The sequence below is a fragment of the Thunnus maccoyii genome, chromosome 3 (genome assembly GCF_910596095.1).
Source record: "Thunnus maccoyii chromosome 3, fThuMac1.1, whole genome shotgun sequence".
NCBI lineage: Eukaryota > Metazoa > Chordata > Actinopteri > Scombriformes > Scombridae > Thunnus > Thunnus maccoyii.
In genome coordinates this window covers 2351539-2377303 of record NC_056535.1, presented here as the reverse complement: position 1 = coordinate 2377303, position 25765 = coordinate 2351539, and the positions used below count along the sequence as shown (strand labels likewise).

General features: G+C 40.0%; 1 protein-coding gene across 1 annotated transcript in view; it reads right to left on the bottom strand.

Moving 5' to 3' along the window:
* Nucleotides 1-25765, bottom strand: part of nfasca (neurofascin homolog (chicken) a) — a 141345-nt gene that overhangs the window by 110793 nt on the left and 4787 nt on the right. Inside the window, exon 3 of the mRNA XM_042405501.1 lies at nt 5580-5773. The gene's annotated coding sequence lies outside the window, so the exon portion shown is untranslated. The remainder of the gene's footprint in view (nt 1-5579; nt 5774-25765) is intronic.

Sequence of the window (25765 nt, the reverse complement as noted above, 5' to 3'; positions counted from 1 at the left end):
AAATAAAGATGGAGAAGGAGAGTATATTTTTCTGTGTACAGTATTAAATATATTCCTTGTCCTTTTGTTCTTGTGCTTTCAGTTTTTAAATCCATAATCATTTTACCACCCAACAGACTCCAGAGCTTGACAGTCAGTGTTTGGGAGGGCATTCTAACTGAGCAAGGTGATAGCGCTGCAACTAGTGAAGCCAGAAACTTTGTGGTAATGGGCAAAGTTACAGCAAAAACAAAGGAACTTTTCAGCTCACTAGTATAATTTGTTAGTATTATCAAGGTGCTGGTCTGACCATTTGGAACAATTTGGTGTTCAGTATCTTTCCCTTCAACACTCCGACATGTGGATCGGAGAAGCTGGGAATTGAAACACCAACCCTCTGATTAGTGGATAGAGATTTCTGTCTATAAAGACATGCTGATCACACTTCTTCTAGCAGATAGTTGCATCAGGATTCAATGTGTTAAAGCCTCTGTGAATACAAAAGATGTTAAATATGGGTAATTTCCATTTCCTCATAATGTCTTAACATGGAAATGAACACACAATTTAAGCCTTCACATTCAATCAGCAGTCACGCATTTGAAACTTGGTGGGGGGAGAAGTGTACTGCTGCTTATAAAGCCATCAGGATTTGGTGAAGAGGAATTGGAGTGCATACACACACACATACACACACACACACACACACACACACACACACACACACACCTCCCCCACTTCTGGGAAACACCTGCAGCCATGCTTGTTATTCTGAGGATCAGAAAACATGTGCCAGAACACAGTTCACACATCCCTTAACCAATTAGACTAGGAACTGCTCACACATACACACGCCTCCTCAGACACGGCTTATCTGCTTTAACAAAACAACAGGCGTCTAAACCTTGAGTTTCCATCCTCATTCTATTCATTAGCACATTTGGGACACAAAAAGAGACATTTAAGACAAGATGCAACTGGTTTTATGAAGGAATTGGGACGTATTTTATACATTTTGAAATGTATGTTTCTCTATCTTAAACTCACAAGAAAAACAACAATATAGGTCTACAATTCAGGCCGGAAAAAACAACCTATATTTATGTTTATGCTATCTAGAGGCCATAGCACTTATGACCCAGGAAGTGATACAGTACAGATGACATCAAGGTAAGGTGCCTTGATCAGATGATTTTGCCTTGTTAGGAGGAGACGGGTTGGGTGGATGGCTAGATATGTAGATATTATATTAGAAAATTAGATGGCAAAAAGTGGACTTTGCTGCAGGAGGCTGCTGTTCTCTTCTCGTTTCCAACTGCGAGTTGGGACGGTTTTTTTTAAAACGTAATGATGTGGTGTTTTCCTGTTACCATGACGAGGAAGGCTGCACAACTTTACAAGTTTACAAGTATAAACCATGCTTAAAATGATCATTTTAAACCAAACCATGACCTTTCCCTAAACCTAACCAATTGGTTTTTGTGCCTAAACCTAACCAGACCTTCACCACAGTGTTGTCATATCATGTTGTTTACCAGATGGCGTAAACGTAATTAAATTGAATTTTAGACCTATAGTGTCGTTTAATTATGAGGATGTGTTGCATAGTAGCTAGCAGAATGATATCAAAGGAGGTGTGTGTTTGGATATCAGTAGGCAAAAGTTAAATGTCCAAAGAAACGCTGTGATCTAACAATGTGGGAGAGGGAGGTGTGGATGGAGCCCAACAGCTTTGAAATTTGACCTATAGTTGATCTATAATTCAGTCCTGCAGTGCTGTGATTATTCAGATTTTTTAAAAGACATGTTCACATCTGTCTTTAAACAACAGTCAGGAGCCCAAATGAACACTGAAACATGTTTATCTCCTGTTCATACTGACCATTAGAAGATCCCTTCATAATGACCTTACAATGGAAGTGATGGGGGAGTCCACAATCCTTCTTCTGTGTAAAAATGGATTTAAAAGTTTATCTGAAGCTAATATGAAGCATCAGCATCCAAATGAGTCAAATCAAGTAGATATCTTTCAATGTTACAGTCTTTTTAGTGCCAAAGTTCCTCTTTTTGTGACTATATTTCCACCACAGCTCAACAGGGAAACACTGTCTGAGGAAACACAAAGAGGGAATTTGATGCTAAAAAGACTGTAAATGTGTCAGATATTCACTTGATATGACTAACTCAGACTGCTGAAGCTGAATATAAGCTTCACATCAACTTATAAATGCATTTTTGCACTAAATGACTGTGTGAACACACTGTGGATTTTGGTCCCCATCATTCGTGTGTGTGTGTGTGTGTGTGTGTGTGTGTGTGTGTGTGTGTGTGTGTGTGTGTGTGTGTGTGTGTGGTTGGCTGACCTATGTGTCAGTGCAGTGTGTAGGAGACCCCTGGGCTTGGGTTATATTTGGTCATCGCACATGTTAACTCAACCAGCAAGGACACAGACACATATACACACACAAACACACACACACACACACACACACACACCAGGGGTCAGAGACAGGATTATTGTCATCATCTAAATACTCTTCTGTACTGAGCTTGAATATACCTGATTAAGTTAATCCTCCACTAGTCCAAACTGCAGATTAGTCAAATCAAAAGTGTTAAATGCTTTATTGAAATGAAAGGCTATAAACTATGACTTAACTGTTGAACCTATTCTCAATTCACAGTCAGTCAAGATATGTGCATGAAAAAAAGTGGCTCTTACAACAATTTTGTCTTTAAAATCAAAAGTACCTATACCTAATACATTGGATGCAAGATGCAGTATTATCAAAAGGAATATGATATCAATCCTGCAACACCATCCCAGAATGAGCCTTAAAGGACCTTTCTCGCCTTAACTGAGACATCCTTCTTGTCTCGCACTGGACAACCACACCACCACCTGGGCTGTCATTGGTCTTTGATGCTTCTGATCTTTGGAAAAACAGGAAAAACACAGTAATTGTGTAAATGTCCCCAAAATCAAATTTCTGAATCAATTTGAGGCAAAAATTAACCCATTGAGTTACAGAATTATGCTTCATTTTATTATTTGCAAGTTAATTTGCACTTAGGTCTGTTTGGGAGTCACTATTATCTACCCACTCCTCATAGTTCCCTGACTGGTCCAACAAGCATCTAACATGCTCAACTGCTTCAGAGTCCATGTTTTCAGACTAAAGTAAATGTATTTACGAAGCCACTAAACAAATGTGATAGAAAAACTTTGAGATCAATACAGCTTTATATACAAAAAGTGAGTAATTATGCAAGTGTCCCGATATGAGAAAATAATTGATAAAAATAATTGCACAATACAACAACACAACTGTAAACATTTTTAAGTTACTTTGTATTGATTTACTAATAACGCAGTGTGAAGTATCAGCATGTTGCCATAGTTACTTGCAGTTTAATATACATTGCCTTACTAAATATAGAACGGTGGATCGTCTATAAATTGACTTGCCCCAATCGTGTGACTTTAATGGACACCTGCCTTCCAATCTGAAACATGTATAAGGTACCACGCAATATAAACTCTGATATGATTATAATGGGACCATTGTATTGATTTTTCTTAAGGCTCCATATATTGTAGAGTTCAACTCAGAGTTAAGGTATAAGAAGCAGTTTGGTTTTGCCACAAATGTTCGACCTGCATACTTGACTGAGCTGTGGTAACTAAAAGACAGCACAATCTGACTGAGTGCTGGAAATTGACATGACATTAGGTGAAGGCTCAGTCTATTAAGGCTGACCTCCATCACTCACACATTGTTAACCTGTCAACACTGGGCCAGGATTGTGTGTATGTGTGTGTATGTGTGTGTGTGTGTGCTGAAGGTCACTAGCTGAAGAGATTGTACAGTTTAATGTCCTTGACTCCTCTCTAATCCCTACCTTGGCATTCAGTTGTGACCTGACATGCTCCATTGACTTCAGATTACTGTACACACAGGCCCACAGCACTGCAAGCACACACACATGCACACATACAGTAAAGTCTGAAACAAATCATCCTGTCTGTACATTAGCAGTGTAGTTGAGCGTGTGCATTATGCATGTATGCTCTGTACGCTTACGTTCCCAGTGCGCATATATAGAAGAAAGATACTGGCATGCCAATGTACTGGCAGGCAAAGAACATAATCAGTCAGTTCAGTCAAATTGACCTTTCATGCGGATTACTTTAGTGCTCTGATTGACCACTAAAATCTACCCATGTGGGCTGAAGTCAAATGTACTCCACAATTGTACAAATGATTCTACAAAATATTCAAATGTTAATGGCAGAATGAAGCCATTTTCTCAATAAAGAGTCATATCTTGCCTTACCTTGAAGTAAAATTTTGACTACAAACCCTGAGCTACACATGGGTGACAAAGGAGAACCCAACATATGCATGGTTCTGTGTAATAAATCCTAATCATCGTGGAACTGGGCATATGTGCACAAGCCATATTTCCACTCTCATATTTAGCCATAAATGGATGTAGACGCGCCATTCATCACCTGTTTGCATATGAATACATATGAATCTGCCTGCTCCACCAAGCATTAGACCTGTCAATGAAAAGAATGGAAAGCAAGAAGCTGTATTTCACCAATTGTGTTGCATTAGCAAGGTTCTCCAACATTGCCTAAATAGCTGCCACCGCTCTGGCTATTTATATCACCCCTATTATTAATCCAACACATGTGCAAATTCCTAATAACTGGTATTCATATTGGAATCTGTTACTGAAACCTACTGGTCAAACTGGTGACTAAGTGTACTAGCTGGACCACTTTTATAGTTCAAACACTCTTTTTCTTTTGGATGACACTGCAATATTAATCTTTAATTCAAAGCCACTGACCTTCAATGTTATGGCCATGAACTTTAGCAGGTTTAACAATGATACAGCTCTCCACCACACCCTTATAAGCATCTACAATCACACATCAATGTATGTGTGTGTGTTTTCGTGTGTGTGTGTTTCACCCCAGCTCGTCTTGTATCCATTCCTGTCTGTCTGTGTATTCTAACATCCCAATCATCATTCAACCAAACATGATTCTGGGTACCCATTTTCCACAGGAGGACAACCTTTGAGGTGATTGGCTGTCCACCCTGACTAAGGCTGGGGCCCTGTCCAATCAAATTAGTAGATGGCCTGAGCTGGCCTAATTAAGTGCATTGAGATAACAAGGTCCAGGGGATAATTGGTGGGCGAGGACCACAGGAACAGACGGGTGACCTCTGCAAAACTCATCTGCTTTCATCCCTCATCTCTTCCTACATTCATCTTCCACTGTCTCTCTTTTCTTCCCTCTCTCCATCACTTTATTCTACCATTCATTTGTCACATTACATCATTCACTCTCTGTTACTACACAGGAAGGAAAGAATTAGGGAAGCTAGCTTTTAACATACAGCAGACTGACTTGGATAATCCAAGGTGATCAAAAGTTTCTACAACTTAAATACTTTTAAAAACAATTAAGATGTATATTTCATGTTCACATTCTGTCCATAACTACCATCCTTATATCCATGAATACTCCACTGTTGTTTGTACAGCCAGTAAAATGTCACTTCAGCTTATGGACTCACCAGCCAGACTCCATGTATGTCAGTTCTTTGGAAGAAGACTGAGATGGGACTGCAGCAGGGAGAGACACGGTTTACCATTAAGTATTTCCCAGCAAAGGCAGTTCAGGCAGAACAAGTGGTTTTCTAAATGCTTGCTGGGAAACTGTTCAAGATGGGAACTCGCTGCTCAGCTCTGACTCAGCCTGACGCTCAGCCTGGGGAGAGAGGATGATGACTGAATTTTAAATTTGAGGTGAACAGTTCCTGTAAGACCAGTTTTCCCCTGAAAAAATCAGCCTGAAGCAGCATCACAGCACAGAACTACATTCTTGAAAGGGCCTCTGGAAGCCTCTGGAAAGTCTCATACCGGCATTCATCAATATTTTTGATTATCACTGAATGAAACTGTTGTGTGTAATATAAAAGGGTAGTTCTCAAAGTGCAAAAAATCACTGAGAATTATCACCCAACTCAACAGATTTCAGTCAAAGGCATATTGTATTGGTTTTACAGAACATTTACAGTATGCCTACTGAATGTCTAATGTTGTGTTCACACTAAACATGAATTGCACAATGATAGTACCTATAAAGTCAATGTAAAGATGTGAATAGATGTGAATTTGCATGTATTCACGCTGGACGAGGCGAATGACGCAAATACACAAAATTCACGGCGCAAATGACGCCAAATTCTTCACGTATTCACACATTTCAAGCGAAAATATTGCGCATATCATGGTGGGGCTGGATGGGGGATTCAGCCGTGGCTTGCCGACAGACAGCTGCTGAGAGACAGCCAGCTCTGGAGGAGAGAGCCAGGGAGCATGTTGGTGCTGCTGCTTCTGATTTGTGGAGGAATAAACATACACCAGACCACCACACCAGTCACACCCGATTCTGCTGTAATGTAGGAGTTTATTTTTTTAACTATTAAATTGATTTATCTTCACTTTTGCATTTCAACCTAACCGCAGCTAACACTAGAGTCACACACCCCCCTCAGCTGCTGTCATCAATAACAACCTAAATGCCGGTAACTTTAAACAATTTTAAATTTACACTAGTAAATATCTATGCATATAAACGTGTCACTGCCGTATTTATGCCTTTAGATGATTTTGAGTGTTGATAGAGCAGCTACAGTGTTTGCAAAGCATAGCTCTGATCCATCTGAACTCCCTTCAGAAAACAAGCATTTTAACAGTTGTTTGCTTGTCGTCTTGTGGACAGACCTGACAAAGCATGAATTCAGACTTTTTACAAATCATGATGTAGTTATTTCGGCATCCTTTTGATTCGTTTATTGCAATTAAATCACAGCAAAATCTACTGTGCACATTGCACATTATGTAGTTTAATATCACAACTCTTCCATAAATCTTACTGTTTCCTACTGTTTACTGTTCAGTTTCTCTTCAACTGTTTTACAGAGGTGTTGATTCAACTTTCTGATCATTTTGGAGGCTGTAGTTGTGCTGCAGTTGAACTTCACTTTGCTATACTAAGAATATTTAGTCTACCCTATAAATGTAGTGGAAAATTATATATTATGTAAAATACAAAGCAACCAACATTTTGCACTCAAGACATGGATTTAAGAGTAAAAAAAAGGTTTAGCACTTTGAGCATGTAACCCAGAGTACATTCACCACAGATTGCCATGACAGCTCACTGCCTGAGGCCAGACTGAACGTCTGGCACTCACAGCCCTGATACACTCCCTGTGCACATATGAATACATAATAGGGCTACATGAAGAGGACTCTTTCTCTCTCTCTTTCTCTAACACACACATAAACACATACACACACACACACAGCAGTCCCTTGTGAATGACAACACATCACCACTGATAGATCAGGATAACATATTAGTCATCAGATTCATTGGCTGCAGAGAGCATAAATCAACCCCACTCCAAATTAGCTCAATGGCCTCTTTACTGTGTATGAGGCACTTCAGTAATTATGCACAAGGCTTAAACTGGGATTAAGACCTTAATTAATCACAGAATTATTGTTTGGCCTCCATGTAGAACTGGGTGATTATGGTCTATCTGGGGAATATTTTGGTCATGGTACAGATAAAATGTGTTCAGTAGCAGTAATCAAAATAAGAGCCCGGCTCCATGACTCTCCATTAAATCTTCAACAAAGTTCTCAAGAAACTACGGTGCAGAAATCCCCAGGATCAATTTCAAGTCATTTAGAAACAGTATTGTCAAGTGTTGTCAGTGCTGAAAAGTTTATTTAAATGTTAATCAGTCATGCTAACTACAGATCAGTCCATTATTTTGAAGGCACAATAGTTAGTTACTAGTATAAAATGATGGATAACATGCAGTATTATGTATCCTATAGTACTGCGTGCCACGTAAATGTATCTTTACTGATGCACTGCCAGAGAACAAGCCAGGAATTAAAGGACGGGACACTGTCCTGGGACTACATGCTCACTGCTCATTATGCTGAATCACTGACACTAAATGTCTGTGGTGTCATTTTATTTAATCCCGTTTTTCCTAAAAGACTTATTTAAATGTCAGGGGTTGAGTTAACGCCCCCTCTGTCTCACGATTTTAGCTACTTGTCAATGGAAGTTCTAGTTGGATATAATAGGGTTCTGATAAATGAACAAATAAACAGCCTGGTTCAAGACAATAGACTCTACACATCTCTCATTTGTTCAACAATTCTGGCGTTGTGCTCACTGATGGCCGTTTCCCCCATTTGGAGAAACAATCCACCAATCAGAGCTTTGTAGGAGGGGTTAAGAATGGGTATGTCATCTTCCTGTGCCAGAGCCAGAAAAATAACTACATTATTTTTTAAAAAATGAGCAGAAAAATAGCCACAAAAATGGCGAAAAGTTTGGATGAGATTGACGCTCTTAGAGAAATAGCAACTAATATATCACATGTCTTTGATCACCATAAAAAAACATTAGGGTTGCCTGCTCCTAGCAACCACAGCTTCAATGTCAACTGAAAATCACACTGACAGGATGTTTTTTTTCAAGCAAGACAAAACAAAATACCTGCCTCAAAAATACAAAAAACACCTGAATGAAATTAAATTAAATGGTAATTCAGTCTGATGAACAAAGACGTCTGGTACAGCTTACACAAATTTTCTTCATGTTACTTTTTTACCAGATTTTAACCAAACACACAATTTACATTAGTAACAAGATTTTACAGCTTCATCCACAGACATTACGTGGTATTTATATTGTGGAAACAAACATAAAATAGTTTTAGTCTTATGTGATCATGATATTTTTTACAGAAAATAAAATCCTATACCCATGGCTCCAGTGTAACAACATCATACTCTATCACTTGCCTTTTCACTATTTATTGTACTTTACTTTAAAATAAGAAAATGTTTCTGATAGAAAGCAGGACGAACCAGAAAATCTATTTTCTATAATCTACTAGTTTTACTGCAGTAGAGCTATCACAAGGCTGTTGTAACAGATACTATAGAATAATTCTCCACAGCTGAGCACAGAGTAATCTGAACAGTATTGAAGCCCTTTCACTAAAAAGCAACCTTGAAATTACTTGCAGAACAGCTGCGAAGCAGGCTGACAAAAATGCAGAAGACTATTAGACAAATCAATGGATGTCATTTTCTGACCAGAAATGACATTGACTCTAATAATGGGTAATTTACGCTTCAAATCAAAGCAGACAGACGTGCCATTTGCTTTGGTTAAGTGTTGTATTATACAGCCTGAAAGAAACTAAGACATGGGATACACACACACACACACACACACACACACACACACACACACACACACACACGCACACACACACACACACATACTCACATTGGTGCTAGAGTTAAATGAAAGGGAAATCAGGCAGACAAATCACGTCTGTAGTGAAGAGGCATTCAGCCTCAAATACACACTGAGCGTTAATGAGGACTGCAGAGGTGTGTGTGTGTGTGTGTGTGTGTGTGTGTGTGTGTGTGTGCGTCTCTGGCGTATTTGTGAACAGAAAACTTACAGTATCAGATAGATGATACTATCAGATAGTATGTTTAAATGTGAAAAATCTGGATCACAACTGCATCTTCATGTTCATGTAAGTGTGTATTTTCTCCACAGATGGAGCTTTGTTGAATTTGGCAGTTTTTTGTTCATTTTTTTATGTGGATGAATTCCATCTGGGGTCTTGGTCCAGCATCTGCGGCCTGGACCGAGCCTGACCTCACATCCTGCATCACATCTGTACCAAAAGTCCTGGCACCAAGCAAATCCTGCAGGACGTAACATAAGCAAGCATTTCAGACCACAAGCACTCATCACAAGCACGACACTGAAAAACAAAGAAGGCTTTTCTTTTCTCTTCAGTACACAACAATTTATTTATCAAGTTCTCTTTCTTTCTTCAGGATGTTGTTTCCTTATACAGTCCATCAATCAGTCATGTGGCTAAGTGTGCAAAACAGCATTACCAGCATCTTTTTAAAATGTACAATATTTACTTGTAGTGGATACAGAACATTTGAACATAAATAGGTAAAAAAGTCGGATGAATTATTCTCTGTAAACCTAATTTTTCTAATTCATTTTTCAAAACAGAAAAGAGTCTTGCTTTTTTCTCTTTCAGTCTAATATGAACACAAACAAACTCTTCTTTTGAACTTTCTAAACTTCTAAATTCATTGACTTTTATACATATGTAAGGAGGCATATCCAATGACCAACAACCAGCAAAAAGCATCTTACTGATACCCCTCTTTTACTTTTCACAAACTCCCACCATTATCCTCCCCCTGGTATCCATATCTCATCTCTCCCACAATCTGTTTCTATTTTACAAATCAGCCCCACCTCCCCTCCCCCGTCATTTCATCATCTCCCTGTCTTGCAATCATATAATCCCACAGCCCCTCCCCTACACACTGATTTGGTCATTTTTCCTCTCTCTCTATCTGCTTCTCTCTATGTCTCTCCATCACTCCCCCCCCCCCCCATCTCTGTCAGCCCTCCATCCCTTCTGTCCACCGCTGCTGTCTTTCTTAACCCACTTTCAAAGCGAAACAATAGAAACAATGGGGAGTGAGCCCTCGAGGCGATGGGAGGGGATGTAGATCGCGGGGTCGGTACAAGTATCAAAAGACTGCTCCCCACCAAGGGAGAGAGAGAGACACACACACACACAGAAAGAGAAAGAGAGAGAGAGAAGGAGCACTACTGCCCATCTGCTGAGGTGCTGAAAGGAAAGAAGGGGGGGGTTATAGAGGCTGCTGACAGACTGCAAAGAGAGAGTGAGGTGATTGTGTGTGTGTGTGTGTGTGTGTGTGTGTGTGTGTGTGTGTGTGTGTGTGTGTGTGGGGACAGTGACACACTCCATTCTCCCTCTCACCCTCTGTCTCTTATGGTCTGTGTCTGCTATACTGCAGATGCACTAAGACATGCTGATGTAATAGAGTTGGGAAGAGAGATTTAACGCTGTGCACCATAGTTGCTGAATTCATCAAACACTGACCCAGAATCAGGGAGTGAAATAATTGAAACTGCTGAATGTTTCATCAAGTTTTGTACAAGGAAGCAGCTCTCCGTTTGTACAGCACACAAGAGAGTTTTGAACTAAGTTCCTGGAATATCTTCCACTTTTTATGAAAAATACTTGTGCATTTGTTTAACAGTTTAAAGTGAAAGATGACAACACTACTAACATGTGATGGGCTGTAAAGAAACACAGATTTGTGGTTAAACAGGGAGTCTGACTAGTGCGTCCATTCAGGCCATTCAGCTCCTTCCACATGATCATCGTTAATATTATCTTATTTCCCAACAAAGAATAAAAGTAACGATAAATGCTCAGTGGGGACAAAATTCCATTTGATACATAAACTTTTTCAGATGTATCCACATGAGTTTCTCTTTCATTTCCATGTCATTGTTACACACGGAGCATGCCACGCCAGTCTCTGTCAGCTGGAAACACACACACACACAATGCACTCACTGCTCACTTTTCTCTGCATTATATGCTTCTTTCAAATCGCTGCATTGAAGAGAAAGAAAGGACCACAGTATGTCTTGGACATGCGATGTATTGTTGGTATTGTACTGTGTGTATATTTGCATTGTGTGTGTATTGTGAGTGTACTGTATGCGTACTGTAGCGTGGAAGCTAGCACAAGTCTGCAGATATGGAGAGGCTACAGTGGACATGGGGGTTAATGTATGCAACAAGAGTCTCAGTGAATGTAGACATTGACAGTTTGTTGGCATTAAAGGCAAACAGCAGGAAGACGAGCTCATGTGTTGGTGTGAAACAGAGCTCTGAGTACCAGGCTGGACAGACAGCAAGCTCTTCATCTTCATTCCTTCTTGTCATATTTACTTTTATTATTATGTTATTCAGAATTTTATTTATAAAGCACTGACAAATAAGCACTAAGAACTAGGGGCTTGCCCGAATACAAATACATTATTCGGCAAAGTACAAATAGTGGGTTTCATACGAATATTTGTTTCATACAAATATTTTAAAAATGATTTGTTGGGGGTGTTCCCCAGAGATAACGCTGAGCTACTGACACAAGCAAAGTGCTCCCAAGGGACAACCTGCTGATAACCTGTTGTTCTTCTTCTCCTTTCCACCAAGTTAGGTTGTAAAAAATAGGCAATAAATGAAAAGTGCAAAGCAATAATCGCCTTTGAAGTTCTTCTACACATTACACGGTGTGCTGTCTCTGTGTTATGGGTGTATAAATAGGTAGAGGTCTGTCTGCATAAGACGATGAGTAAAGTTTTAGCTCAGTAGTCAGAGCAGTCGTCTATGATCTGGGAGACTCCAGTTCGAGACCTCCTTTGTAAGGAAGTTTATTCATGAACACTTATTGTCCCACTTTAATATTCTAAAATTAAAAGTGTCATAAAAACAAAAACAGGATTTTTAAGCCTCTTTCCACTTTTATTTGAATACAAATACAAATACAAATAATTTTGCTGCCTCAACAAATACAGATACAAATACAAATACTGGGATCTCTGCACATCCCTACTAAGAACTTTCTGGAGCAAGAGAAATAAAATTAATTTACCATAAAAATTTGGTACTAAAAATATTTAAGTACAGGACAAACAACTTTTTCCTTCTCAAAGGAAAAGTCTGAGGTGATATAACTGTGATGATATATAACGAGGTTTTGTTATATATAATATATATAATATTTACAGTGTGGAAATCTGATCATGACAGCTGAGCTGACTCTAAAACAGGATGTTTTGGTTTTAATGATGTGATTTTTGGCGCTGGTTGAAAACTATGACATTCATCCTACCTAAACCATTTTAAAAGCATCAATACTACATTGAGAGGAAATTTGGAAACTTGTTATTGCTACTGTACACCGTAACAAAGTCATTAAGACAAAATGAAAAGGAAAAGAACAGAATAATGAAGGAGTGTAAACTGCAACCAAAATAGGATGAAAGTGTTTTCTGAGTAGAGCTGAGCATTAAATCCATATAATATCTATAGAGATTGAGACTTTTAGATTGCATTGTAGTTAAGTAATAATATTTTCTGAGCTCAATAAAAGAATAATGAATCATTAAACTTGTATGGTCATCATATACACATTAAGGGCATCTATAATTATACCCATAGTATATTGCTATATATTTAAATGAAGATATACAGTATGTTTTAAAATATCACAATATTTAAGTTTGCCAATATCATACAGTTCATTCGCCAGTTCCCAATTGAATTTCCAGAAGATCTGTATCACTACCATTCTAGAAAATGAGATCCATGTCATATAAAATACAGTTTTATAGAGTTATTTGCTTCTGTTTTTCTTCAGCAACACAATGAAACAGACCTCCATCTGCAACATCTGCTAAATGTGTGTGTATGTGTCCAGGTCCTGCTTAAATTAATCACAGGGACTATTTAACTAACAATAGTGGTCTGCTTCTCTTTAGAAAAACTGATTTTATAGAAGACAACACATACACACACACTCAATCACACACACACACACATCTGCTAACATGTGGCTCCCTAATGGAGAGATGGATGACCTCTAACCTTATCCCATCAGCGGCCATTAACACTGCCTGCTAATGGTCTGTGTGTGGGGCGGTGATTCTACTGATCATAGTAATCTCAGACACACTGCTTAGTCCAGAGGTACAAATTAAACACACACATGCACACGTTTGCTTCAATTACTCCCATAAAATCGAACACAACAGCTTGTATTTTTGAAAAGCGATGATAAAGCAATAAAATACAGTGATGTTTCCCCTGGAAACCAGTGAAAACTATGCCCCCCCCCCCCTCAAAACTATGCTGCTGTCTCCTTTCATCTCTACTACTGTAATTCACTCTGTTCTGTTCAATAGTAAAAATAAAATTGGTAAAAATTGAAATATGTGAGCTTTAAGAATGATTTACATGCCGTCACTGTCAACATCATCATTGTCACTGTCATCAACCCTCTCTGTCTTTATCTCCTTCTCTCTCTTGACCTGTAACACTTCAGGTCAAAATCATCAGTTTTCTCCTTCCTACTTTAACCTGAAAGACTGTGTGTGTGTGTGTGTGTGTGTGTGTGTGTGTGTGTGTGTGAAACCCCGCCCTTCCACAGCAGCTCAAAGGTGTCAAAGCCAGTCATATCAGGTGTCAGGCTGTTATTGATCCAGCGATGGTTTAACCGTGATCGATACAACAGTGAGAGTGTGTCAGAGAGAGCAGCGGGAAAGCCCTGTAGGGATAATGCAGCGAGCAGGGAGGTTGTCCTTTGTTAACAATTTTAGTTGGTTTGGCTTCACAATGAAGAAAGCCTTCTGTTGCAGACACTCCTCACCTGCCTGCCAGACGCAGTCAATCAGCTGAGGGAGGACACTCGGTGCAGTGACAGATGGGATATATATGGTGGGAACAGCCCTTTAGGCATCAAGCTTTAGTTACACTCACACAGGTTGTAACAGAGCTGGAAGATCAGGTGAAAAGTCAAATGTGTCCAGGAGTGGGAGACATACGCTGTCTGTTCTGGTGAGCTGCAGCCAAGATTCAAAACCTAGTCAAACACAGATGATTTAACAAGTTTATTCACATGTGATGTACAATGTGTTCTTGCTCTAATGCTGAATCAGCGTCTCGCTGTTGTGAGACAAAAACAATACAGACACAATGTAGAAAAATGAAGATAGCAGCTTGTTTGCAACAAACGCCTCTAAAACTGATCATATAAATAACCACACCAGCTTCCACTTCTACCAAAACATTCCCACATGGACTACAGCTTTTGTCCGCAGTGCAGCATCTTAAACTGGATTAGATCAAAAACTGACCAAAAATGAAAAAAGTACATTTACAGTTTAGGTATAGGCTACAGCAAAAAATCTTTAGTTGCATAAAGTCAGCAAAAAGAGAGCTGAAGACTAGTTGATTAGCATGAAGTGAAACAGATTTGCACTCAACAAAAAGTGATAAAACTGGATGGACTGAGTTAATAATTAACTCTGCAGGCTTTATAATGGGCCCATTTCCTCTGCACAACACCAGCATCTGCTTCCTCTGCAGAGCCAGCAGCACGCTAAAGGCTATACTGATGGACACACACACACACACACACACACACATACACACACAATGCACCACAGTGAAAAGTGAATTGCATGTAACATATTACAGGAAAATTTTTGGCAAGTACAGTCCTTTTTCGTACATATGGTCATTTGTAAGTCTTATTACATTGTAAAATAGTGTGCGCACTCATTGGAGTAGCTGTGCAAGATCTTAAGTATGTTTTAATCAATAATCGCCAAACGAACACACATTTTTTTTCCTTAAAAGAACAAGACGAGACCTCTGGACAGTTGGACAGATCATTTAAAAACAGATAACAGCATCCACTACACTAGACCTGCAACTCTCATCCAGGCAAATGAAGAACACAGCAGCAGTTGCGGTAAAGAGCATTTTAATTTGGAGGGCTGCTGTTTAGCATGCACATCAAGTTATGTGGAAACTTATCAGTGGCGAGTTTCTCCTAGTTTTTGTCCTTATCACAGCTGAAAAGGCCATGTGTCACTTCTGCCCTTGATGCATATGCATGGCCTAATGTAATGCTGCAGGGCACACACACACACACACACACGCATATTTGCAACAGTGCTACAAAACAGAGAATCATCCTGGATTAAAATTAATACGCAGCATTTCTCACAGTGACACAACACATAAATTTAATTATTCGTACTGTACATCCGTTCAGCCTTTGGTCACTGTAAGACAAGAGTGGGGGTAGAAAGACAAAAAGCAAAAAGTAGGAAAAGAGACGGGATATATGATGAGCCCTCTAATCCCCTGGTTAGCTTTGATGCAGCTGCACTTCAAACAGCCACAGTGAAGGACACCTTTTTACTGTGTGCACATGAAAAGATGTCAGTCTGAGGACTGAGTCAATGAGTAGGCAGAGAGAGACCGAATGTTTCAGATAAAATAGCAATAAATGAAGAGATATAGAGAAATGATCTCAAACAGAAAGAAGAGACAAACAAAGAACTTGAATTATCCCAATAACATCTGTCTGAACAGCAGCTTCTACCGACTCAGACGCTTTGTCTCAGAAGATCAGATCTGCTGAGTGTATTTTCATCTTAACCACGGAGCAGCTACATTTGGAAAGCAGCCCGTGGCGAAGCTGTTGTTAAAATATCATCAGTGCGCATCGACTGAGCAGAGCTATGACCTTTGTCTACCATCAGGCTTTCCTTACTGCTCCTGTCTCCGTCTCCTCCAGGGTTAGACTGATATATAGGGCCAATATTAGACTTTGAATAAAAGCCGCATCTGACTGATTCTGTCATTTATTTCACCATACGTTGGCTGTATGGAAGGATTCAGTTTATATATCAATTTATCAATTTGAACTAAAGTAAAAGAATAAATAGATGCAATAATGAAAACAGAAAAATGCTGTTAAAAGCAGGTTGAACCTGAGCAGAAAACAAAAACATAGTGTAGTTAGTGAAATTAACAGAACGATTATAAGAAAGGCCGGTCTTATTTTGAAAGTTTAGGTCAATACATTGTACCTACTTATGGGTTACGCCATATTCATTATGCCACAGTATAATGAATATGGCATAACTCCAATTTTTTTGAAAGCTCTGATATACGGGATTTGCTCCTGAATAATATGTAACTGCCTGAAATAGAAAACATGATACCTCATATCAGCCAAGTCCATGTTCAAAGCAACTACAGACTGATGTAATCAATATAGTGCTACATTTATAATGAACAGCAGTTTTTGTCACTCATAATTAGATGGTATTTATTCAGTGTTGAGGTGGTGAGATAGCTGGAATCTCCTTTTGAGCCATGTTCAGACATTAACATGCGAGCACACATGCCTGTTCGATGTATAATTCTACTGTTTACCTCATGATTGTGCAGACAGAGGATAAAATGACTATGTGATAAATGTCAAGAGCTGTAAAATCCTGTCTCATAGAATTATAAACCAGTCTGAGAAGTCACACTTCACAGTGAACACAGCATTAGCATAAGTCTGTACTCATAAATCATCATTTTAGAGATAAAAACCGATGATACAAACTGATATATGTGTACATTGTGCCTCACCCTGACAACCTAGAAGTTGCTGTGTCATGTAAAAGCCAGTAGTAGTGGATGATTGTGGTAATAACATCTGATGTTCACCTTCATTTAGATCTTCTTCTGATTGAGCTTTAGATAGTCATAAGCTTGGCCTAATACGTCTCTTTTGATGAAGCTCTTTCCAGGGAAACATGTCTGCTCTCTATGAAGACAATGATACTGGCACAGTTAATTTTGGTTTAATCTCTGAAATCTTTTTGTATGTCAGTGGTTAGGTTTTAATATCAGTGATCAGCAGCTTTAATCCAACAATATCACTTCTAGGAATCATATCGGTCAGACACATTCTCCTCCCTGTTCTCTGTCTTCTATTCATCCAGTCAGTGGTCTCAATGGAAACTGAGGCCCTGGAGCAGTACCTAACTCCAGGATGCTTCCCTCCCTCTGTCTGATCTCTCCATCCTCCATTTATCCTCTCCACCTGGCAGCCTGCCAGACAGCACTGTGCCATCGGCCTTCACTCCAGACACTCACAAGCTTTTGTTTTTCTGTTTTCATCCTTCCATCTTGGTATCTGCCTCCTTCTCCTTTACCCTCGCTCTCCCATCCATTGCATTTTCCCTCTCTCTCTCCCTGTCTCTCCTCTCCTCTCCTCCCTCCCCCTCCCTCTGAGAAAACAGCAGCTTCTGTGAGGTGTTTAAAAATAGAAACTGCTGAAAAGCAAAAAGTGATGGACACTTGAAGGCACAGCTCAGGTAACCTGAGAGGAACTACAGACGGATGGGGGAAAGGTGAGAGAGAAGGACGGCTGTTAGGTGGGATGATGTAGCTCATAGCCAGAGAGATAACTGTCAAGAACATTCTGGATTAACTTTTGAAATGGTAAATGAAAAGACAGAGCCTAAATTATGAATTTACATCATCAGCATCAGTGTCCTGACCATAAGAGAGCCACACAATAAACAAAAGCAAAAGCAGATTCTTTCAGAATTGATTCCTTGGGTCTCAGGTCCATCCCACTATCTAGTTTCTGTAAGAAAGACAAATCAATTCAGAAGAAATGTATTTGTACCCAGCACTGTAGATCAGGCTATAGGTGCTGGTATTACAATAGTTAATGAAAAACAGTCAGAAACTTGTTCAACTTCACTACTAAAAATGTGGCACCATAAAAGTTCTTGAATGAAAGTACAGAATAAAAAATGTTCAATATTGTACGCTAAAATCTCCAAACTTTTAGAAATTCTGTTATTATGAAGTGATTTAGATTGAGGTTTCCTTACTTCTGGAACAAAACTCGGAAGTTCCAGTTTCACTTTGGCCTAAAGACACCTGATTAAAGCAACTCTCATCAGATGGAAGCCACTGGGAGCCACACAAAGATGAACTCAGAGAAGTCCACCTGGTTATCCTTGTGAAACAAAAAAAAATCATTCAGCAGCTGAGGATTAAATGGAAAAGCATCCAGCTACTGTTGCAGCACACTGTTGGAGACTGAATGACTCCATAGCAGTCGCCTCTGTGTCCCTCAGGCTGAGTCAGACTGGATTCTGGCCTGCGGTTCAGACTACATTTGATGCCAGGTGAAGTATTAAAACTCCAGGAGGGGGGGTTGTTCTAAATCTCATGTGAGGTGAGCAACACACACACACACACACACACATACATATACGTGCCTAGACAGACACACCATGCCAGGTGATCATAGTGAGGCCAGCAGGCTTCCCTAATGCAGAATTAATTTACCTATAACTGGGCACCACCCCATCTTACCCACAATCCACCTGGCCTGGCTATGTCCCATCTGCACTGGCTGCTCCATTTAACTGAATGGGAGCCAGGAGAGGGGATCAGTGGGAAAGCAGCCATACAGCCTGCTGCTACTGCTGTGTACTCTATATACTGAGCTTTGTTACATAAATATAACATGCATATATGAGCACCATCATTAGATATAAAAACTGATATAATTCTTAGTAATAGTAATAATAGTTTCATGCATGCTTTTGTGGAATCAGGCAAGGCTGCAATTTCGAGAGAAAAGCCTCATCATATTACAAAAATAAAGTTGTGATTTACAAGAAAAACATTTTTTAATAATGTGAGAATAAATTTCTAATATTTCTAAGACATTTATTTTTAATTCTTTGTCAATCATTCACAGCAGCTTCATGAACCAGTTCACCTGTTGGTGCGCTCACATGTATTATGTGTTACAACACTGGCCTCTGCTGCTCAAACACATGTACTGCAGCACTGTGTGATCAAACAACATTCAGCAAGAGCCCAGGGTCTTCAGTAAAAAGATTTAGGGAAATTACTGCTGGATTATAGCTACTTAGATATTTTACATCCACACAACCTCTTTCCTCCTCTATGTTCTTGATCAAAGGCTACCAAACATTGTCATGTTATAGAGCAACTGACAGATATGCTTCAAAGGTCCAAAACACAACTGCTGTATTCCCATGCCCTTCAGGCATTAAAAAGTCTTGTAGAATAACAAATTTGGATACCATATCCAGAAAAACAACCGCATGTCTTTAATGTGTAACAAAATAACAATCAGGTTGACTGTCATAGGCGTCACAAATATCAACTTGTTGAAATGTATCTTTGCCACAGCAGCTGACAGCTGAAATCAGTGTTCTGTTCTGAGTTGAGGTACAGTTAAAGACATGCCCTGACATGGTGTAATGCTGTCACATCACGCAAACCATCATATCATTGTTGAATGTGCCTGATCTGCATTCTAATATATTCTTATTGTGCAGCCCTGCTTCTTCTCTACATACATCCACAGCAGCATACAGTAGTTTAGCCTGGAACTATGATGGTATACACTAGTGTATAAAACATGTATAGAACAACAGTGCCTGAAACCTTTCCAAAAACAAAATGAGAAGGTTGTTGTAGCTTTTCGAAACAGACAATTCGACAAGCACAACCACTTAATGCAGTGATTGGCAATAAGGCAGGCTTTGAACTTCTCTAAAGCCATCTTTTTTATTCTTCGTATAACTACTTTTCGTGTACGTACAACCAAGTGCAACATCATCAATGCCTTCAAGGAGAGAATGTGACTTAAAATTTGTACAATACATCGGGCCTCATGCAGAAGCACTTGTACAATCAAATTTGTTCTTAAGATGCACATACGAGTGATTTAAGAACATTTATGGTATTCATCAATTTTCTCACACTTAGAATTTCCTCTTAAATATGAACGAAATTTACAGTGGTCGCATGTTTCATGAACAGTCTCTGCCTTTCTTCTCAGGGGAGAAACACTTACAATTATAATGTCCTACTCTGAATTAAATTGGAGTTTAAATATGATACCGAAATTAACAAAGGTTTAACAAACGTAAAACTAAACCAAACTTAATACGAAATTAAAATTCTTTGTACCATATTATCATCTTCATGGCTCCCAATTTACTGAAAGGTTTTTTAGATTTTATGATTTTTAATGGCATATTTTGGCGCAGCAACTTCTGCATTTCAGTAGTTGTTAAATTTCTCTCACTGCAACAGCTGCCTGTGTGTCTCTCTGCAGCTCTCTGTCCAGTATCATCCTGTGTCACAGTATAACATCACCTGTAGGCTATAATATTCTCCTCTAATATGTGTGACTCTCTGTGACTGTCACATGACCGCCTCCCACAGACAGTTTTTTATGGAGTTATTATTATAACAAAGGTTCAGGAACAAGACCACGTCCCTCTCTCTCACTAAATTCAATCACCTGCGCCTCACTAATTCAATCATCCGTGCATACCTATATAATCATGTCTAACCCCTTTCTCTCTCATTTGTCTCAGTTCTCACGCGACCTACAACACGCTTATGTCGCCACCCGTACGCTGCACGTCGATGACGTCACGACGCAGCCAACTGCTTCAGCCCTCTCGCAGGGCCAGGTTGTATCTTCCCCTGGGCTAGCTCCCTCCCTGTCTGATCTGTCTCGTGTTTTTTGTCTTTTCTCTCATCCCCATGTCCGCAGGCTGCACAACCAACCCCCGCACATACATCCCCTCATCCTTTCCTCTTCCCTTCCTTCAGCTGCAGCTACCTCTACGCTTTTGGTTCCACCCGCTCCAGAAGCTCCTTCTTTTATGTTTCTTCCCTCAGCCACCTCCGGTCCTGCCATTACCACAGCAACTGTTGCACCAAGCCACGGTGCTCCATCTGATGGACCCACTCAATTTCCTACTGTTCTATCCCTGTTCCCCTCCCTTCCCCAACACCCAAATGTTTTTTTTCTGTGTCTTCAGCACCCCCCGTTGCCGATCCCCTCGCTCCAGCCATCGTTAACACTGTGCCCACGAACACTTTCACTCTGGCCTCTGCCACTCCGCCCCTCCACGGCCTACAAAGCAAGGCTTTCCAGTTCTGCACAGCCTCCAGTTCCACCAAGGCTCCAGCCAACCACTTGCTTGCAGGTTCCCTACCCAGCGCCCCCCGCACTGGCACACCAATGATTCCATCCTGCCGCCACCACGGCACGGCAACAGACTGCTTCAGCCCTAGCTAGGGCCAGGTTGTATTTCCCCACATGCCTGCTCCCTACGTCTTCATTGCCTCATGTTTTTGTTTCATCCTTCCGTCTATGAGCCGCACATCTTACCACTTCACACGCATCCCTTCATCCCTTCATCCCTCATCCTTGGCACCAGACTCAGATTCACACTTGAAAGCCGGTCCCTCCATTTTCAGCTTCCATGCCTCCCACGGTCTTTCGTTCCCTTCACTCAACATCCTGACCCTCTCCTGCTTCACCACCTTCGCCCGTTCCATTCTCAAGATTAAATCTTCCACCATGCACGTCTACGCCAGCCGAACTAACGTCTCCATAAAACTGTCCTCAGGGGCACCATACCTAGCCTTGTCTCATGCACACTTCGGCATGTTATCTGTAAGTCCGAACCACATCTTATGCCAAATGTTCACTTCAGACTTCCTGGCCCACTACCAAACTCTCCGCACAGGCAACCTGTCTCCCTACATCGACAAAGTCAGTCCACATTCCTAACCGAACTCTGGCCAATTCTTCCGCAGTGGAGCCGCTTCAATCATTTCCAAATAAGAAATCCCAGACCACCTATTAAAATTAAATAAATAAAATTCTCGACCGCTAGTCTTCCCAAGATTCCATACCTACCTCAGCGACATTCAAAGAGCCCGTTCTCACTTAGTCCAATGAAGTTAACTTTGGGGGATGACGAAGCAGAAAGCTCATCGAGACATGTCCCCCGCCCTGAGTCTCGACCCCCGTGTTCCTTGACGCTCCAGCCTCTTTGTGATTCCATTTGGTCCCCGGTCATCCCCATGCCATCGCCCCCCTTCATCCCTCTCCTTGACCCCCATCCAGCCCACCATACACTATTCTCATCCAATCCTGAACCCTCTCGACAATCCAAATAAATCTACTTTTTATACCGTTCATATGGCGTGGTCTTTGTTAGTGAAAGCATCTATCTTAATGTCAAAGCACTCCCTCTTTATTTCTGTCACAGTGCAGAGATAATCTGATGATGTTAGCTGGATTCACATTTTCTAACTGTGCCCTAATGTCACTCCTAAATCTGTTATGTGCTTGTCTTCTGACTTTTGAAGGCAGGACTTGAACCTGTGTGGTGTTTTTACTCTTTTGGAACTTCTTGTGAATGAGACCCGCCCACAAATGGAGCAGGACATAGAGCCTTATATGGCAATTTTAGGGACGTGGATTATGATAATAATCACATCTCACAAACTGCTCTTCCCCATGATCAGGTGACATTCATCAGGCTGAAACCACCAACTAACGACAAGTTCAGGCAGGTAAGAGAGTTTGTTGAATCTGACTTGAAACACTTGTACGAGTAAATCTCACAGAAAAAAGTAAAGTAGTAAGTCAGTCAGTTAAAGAGTTTTAGGATAGGAATAAAATTGTTCTTGCATTAGGCCCATTGTGTCAAGAAGACAAAGACATGCAAAAGATACATAATTCAAAGAGGGATACCAAGACAGTTCATGGAGGCAGTGGGATGCAGGCTTTTCGCTCCGCCATTTGAGTGTTGCCATTTGGAACAGATAAAATAAAGACATTTGTCACTAGAGCACGTTGAACAACATGACATAGGCTAATATATAGTTAATAGCTAATATATATAGTTGAAGCATAGTGAAGAAGTGTCTGGCCTGAGGCAGTTTAGAAAAGCTTGACATATTTTGGCGTCCACAGTGTTCACACAGTGCTCTGCTTCCTCTTCTGTCATTCATTAGAGGAAGTCAGTCAAACAGCTGACACCTATACCCAGGGCTCAGATTTCTCAGTAAAGAAACGCATCTGGATATAGGTTTGGTACATTCTTAAGCGTGTCATGTTCATCTTCCATCATAACCCACCATACCAGTCTCAGTACAGAACATCCCCAACCATGAAACCACTGTTGACAGATAGCACAAGCCCACTGGAGCCCACCAAACAAAGCTTGGCTCCAGGTCACGGTAAAATGGAAGCTGTTCTGACTGCCCTGACATCTTTAATTCATGGTGGAAAAAATATATTCCATTCAGAAGCAGGGCATGCTCTGATAGATCTAGATCTTCAGATCCCAGGACGCTGTAGCCCATATTGCGGAAGTGGAAGCCAATAGCAGAGAGTCAAGACAGAGGGGAATTAATCTGACTGTTTGAACATACTATATTTATATCTGCAACTATATAACTGTATAACTGTACACCTAACAGTGTGCCAATTAGACATGAGATAGTCATCTTTTTGCAAGATAGTCTTTTCTTGTCTGTGTATCTTCTGGTCTCTACATCTTTCTTTTTCCAGAATCTTTTTGTCAATGGTTTGAAGTGTAGTTCCATGGTGTAATAACCATGAAATGTAGGCATCAAACTTCATATCGCCTTCATCAGGAAAGTCCCAATTCCAGGATTGGATTCTCCGAAGGGCACAGTCCTCTCTCTGAATGCAAATCCTTCAGGCCGAACCTGAGCCTCTTCCCAAAATGGGAGAGACGGACACAGGTAAAATCTCATTGTGCATTTGTTGCATTCCTTGTCAACTTCTTAGGAGCAAAATTTCCAAGTTTATCAGGAAGTTGCCCTCAAACAGCTCAAAAGGTGCAAATACCGTTGGGCATACAATGACTTGTACAAAAGATTCTGCAAAAAGAAGGCTGCATTTCTTTGACTCATGCTTTGCAGTTGGCCACATTTTGGGAAGAATGAAAATCTTACCATACTTACTTATATATCTTATTTTTCGACCAACATTTCTCTCTACTGGGTCTGTGTGGGTATTAAAGGGGTACTCCAGTGATTTAGTAGTGCACTTCCATATAGTTGGGTGAGAAATATTTTGTAAGAGTATGGTCAAAATCAGTGCAGCAGAGGCCAAGAAATCCTGACTTTTAGGTCCTAGTGCAGGTCAAGCTCCTAAAAAAAACAAAAAAACTAGATCCTACATTTCCCATAATGTAACTCAATAGCTTGTTTAATTAGACCCCCTCTGCCCCCTACATGCCCAGTTCTTTCAAACCCCACACTTCCAGTTCCAATTCCATTCTCAAGTCAAGATATTTTTTCAAATTTAAAAACTAGTACTGCTGCTCATGATGAGTGAGCTGAACATCATGTATAAGAGTCCCCCTTTATATTAAATAACATTTTCATTAGAATTTAACTAACAAATACTAAATGTTCTGTACCCACAGCATGGCACATATGTTGGTCAATGGCATTATGAATGTGTGATAATCCTGGGGTCAGCAGAATTATAACATTACTATCATCTTTATGGATGCACAATAAAGAATTTACCTTAACCATGTTAGTTTGTTACCATTGGGCGAGATATAGACAAAATCTGATATCACAATATATTTGACCAAATACCTCAATATTGATAATATCGCAACAATATTGTAGAGATGACTATTGATGCTTTCACAAGATATTTACACAATGAGATTTTTGATAAATAATCATTAGTAATGTGGATATAATGACTAAGTGGGTAAAGTCAAGTAACAGAACAGCTAGAGCAGTCCAGTAAGTTCGTAAAATTACATCACTTTACGGTAATACAGCCTTTCAAACCAGGAAAAGACAACACTTATGCCATATCATGATATTACAATATCCAAAATACAATATCCAAATCAATATCTAGTCTCATATCACGATATTGATATAACATCAATATATTGCCCAGCCCTAATTGAACAAATCAAAATTACTGTGTAAAATATACATGCATAACAGGAAGCCAGACTACACATTTTAGGCAATTTAGTTATATTTTTTTGAGTATAACAATATGTATATGCTTTCATTCAAAGCAACTAAAGACAAAGATAAAGCTCAGAACTATGTCATTATTATCAGAGACTAATCATGGAATCTCAGCGGTTCTCACGCTGCTGCCTGAGTAAAAATGATAATCACAGCTGTAAAATCTTTTTCTCATAATCTTCATTCTCATTAGAACTAAACTGCTTCCAAGCTATGCTGATGATCATAACGATGCTGGTATTTCTTTGTGTGTGTTTAGACCAGCAGCCTCATGAATGGTTTCGTGACTTGCCCTG